Below are 3090 nucleotides of genomic sequence, written 5' to 3' on the forward strand. Positions count from 1 at the left end.
GCACTAAGCCATTAGAACTTAATAGCTTCCCCCACATCATGTTTTGTTGCCATGGGCATCTTCTGTGATTCTCCTCATCAATATTCGCTCAGTGTGTGGGGACAAGGAGCTGAGTGACCCTGAGGGAAAGAGGCGACCTGGTGAGCTCTTCAGTCCTTGGAGCACCTGTTATCCATAGATTTCAAAGCACTTAATCCGGTTTGATGGTCCTGTGAGTTAAGAAGTGCTTTGCTACTAGGCTGTGAACTTGTCATTGGTCTCCAGTAGATTATTGGAAAATATAACCCCTGGGCTATTTTCTTGACTCCTAGGTCAATGTTCAGCTCAAGAGACAACACTTTTAAAGGCTTGGCTGACAGGGGGATTGGGTGCTGATAGCTAACATTGCTGGCAATTGATCTTCTCATTTCCTGTTTACAAGTACAAACCTTCCTTGCAAAATTAAACATCCTATACTACAGGATCTTTGCGGATGGAGAATTATGGTCTTTCATAGTTACCAGAATAATTTAAGGGGCATATGATTGTGCCATAAAGAATGGAAGTCCAAGAAAAGAACAAAAAGCCTTCTGATAAGTTATAATTTAGAAGAGCTGTACTAAGAGGTAGTCACTTGTGAGACATTTATAGACTTTGGCTTTGTAATGGATCTTTAGAATTGACCATGTTTATTAGTGAATGAGAATTCATTTTCCTGTGTTGAATGAGCATTTCCTGGCAGGCATTGCGCCTGGGTACAATGAGCTTCAGTTGGAGGGCTTTTGCGTTCCCTTCCCACTGAGTTGAAAGCGTTCTTATAGTCTCTCAAGAGTGTTTCTTCCCCCATTGAGGTTAGCTTTGTTGAAAATTGCTTTCTCTCCTCTTGATTATTGAATCGGTTACTATATTGAGTTCTTCAATACTTTATAAAGTGTTTTTAAAATTAAATATGAGTATGATTTTTCCTTATATTTTCATGTCTATACAGAACTCAGTGTGAATGAACCAGGTTTTGAAGATAGATGTTAGTTAACTGACTTTTATCTTTTCCCTACAATATCTACAGCAATAACATCACCATTATCACATCTTTCCTTCCAAAGTTAACTTTACATTTCAGAAGCCAAAGTCATCCCCATATCTTCTTTGAGTATAGGCAGATTCAGAGTACTGTAGTCTTTTGGACCAAATATTTTGTACAATTCTCAAACAGCCCCATGTCCTGTAGGGTTACACTTCTTTTCTTTGTTTTTTATTATTAACATTAATATGTCATTGTAATATTTTACATCTTTTAAGTTGATGTGTAACTACAGATATGAAACCATGTGCACTCTGCCATTCCACGTTCTAAATTCAAACTGTCAAGACAATATTAGCTCCAGAACTTGTGGTGCACTTCTATCTCCTATTTTCCTGATTCAGAACAATACTGTTCACTGTGAAAACGTGGACAAAATGCACCATAACTGCTGACTAATACATTTGTCATCATGGACTTTCCTGGTAAATTTTCTGTCTTCTCAAAACAATTACATGTACTCATTAGATCATAAATTTAAAACAACAATCTTAAAAATATATCTCTCTACTTCTATGTGTCCACCCAGTTTCTAAGAGTTTTTTTTCTGTAAATGAAGACCAAGGTTATTATTGTCTTAAAAGGTTTGATCTATCTTGTGTTTGGTGTAGAGTAGTCTTGTCTTACTATTACTGATTCATCTTCAAAAATTTGTTGAACTCTTATGTGTCACAACTTTTTTTTTTTCTAAGAGTTTGGGTTGAGAGAGACATTGATTAAACAGTCACTTGACTAAATAGAATTCTACTGCCAGGAATGATAGTATAATCTGTAATCCTAGGATTTAGGAGCAGAGGTAAGACATGTAGGAAGGAAGATTGTGATTTCAAGGCCAGTCTGGGCTACATAGTAAGACCAAATATGGAAACAAAAGCACGCATATGCAATTTTATGTTATGAAACTGATTAAAACAGTGAAATTTAGTTAATGTAAAGTAATGTGTAAATTTGGCATCTGGTTTGCTTTGGAGTCAATTCTTAGTTTTTAACGAGGAAGAGACTTTTGATGAGAGATGGAGAGACTGATGGGATTAATCATTTAGGAGTGAGGATGGACAAACAAAGGGGATTTTCCCTCCACTATATTCTTTCATCCTACAGTAGTATGTGAATGAAGTAGAGGCTGGGCTTTCTCTGATTTGAAGACAATATGGGTTTGAAAATGTCATGTGGAGACGAGCAAAGTTGCCTATCAATGAGTTCACTATCTTCCTTTCTCGCTCCCAGGCCATCTTAGTGGCTGGTCTTGGTTTGGGGTTGTCCCACACATAAGGCAAGAAGATGGTGGCTGGAAAGGACACGAAAAAATCTCTGGAGTCGATCAACTCTAGAGTCCAGCTTGTTATGAAAAGTGGAAAGTACGTGCTGGGGTACAAACAGACTCTGAAGACGATCAGACAAGGCACAGCAAAGTTGGTTGTCCTCGCCAACAACTGCCCGGCTTTGAGGAAATCTGAAATAGAATAGTACGCCATGTTGGCTAACACTGGTGTCTATTGGTACAGTGGCAATAATAGTGAATTGGACACAGCGTGTGGAAAAATACTACAGAGCATACACACTGGCTGTCACTGACCCAAGTGATTCTGATATTATTAGAAGCCACAAGAGACTGGTGACAAGTAAACAAAGTTTTCCCTTAATAAAACTTTGCCAGAGCTGCTTTTGAAAAAAAAAAAAAGAAAAAAAACTGAGTTCACTATAATTGCAGATCAGGAATCAACTTACCATCACTATTGGCAATTGGATTTAGGAGTCAATATTTGCTTGTGTGTGTGTGTGTGTGTGTGCATGTGTGTGCATGAACATTTATATGTACATGTATGTGTGAAGACTAAATGTCAGTTGTCTTCCTCTACCAACCTCCACTTTACTTTTGGAGACAGGTCTCTCACTGACCTTGGAGCTCCCTAGGCTGCTTAACCAGCAAACACAGTGATCTGTATCTGTATCTCCTCTGTGCTAGGGTTATGAGCAAAAGCTACCACATGGTACTGCATCTCACTTTCTATGTGGATTCTGGAAATGGA

The 3090-nt window shown here is 38.2% G+C and overlaps 1 pseudogene across 1 annotated transcript; it reads left to right on the top strand.

Annotated features, from left to right (window-relative positions):
* The first annotated feature begins 2341 nt into the window (after nt 1-2341).
* Nucleotides 2342-2729, top strand: LOC308430289 (large ribosomal subunit protein eL30-like; annotated as a pseudogene). Its single transcript has one exon. The product of its transcript is annotated as a large ribosomal subunit protein eL30-like (transcript).
* Nucleotides 2730-3090: the final 361 nt, after the last annotated feature.

This window comes from Micromys minutus (genome assembly GCF_963924665.1).
Source record: "Micromys minutus genome assembly, chromosome: 15".
NCBI classification, from domain to species: Eukaryota; Metazoa; Chordata; class Mammalia; order Rodentia; family Muridae; genus Micromys; species Micromys minutus.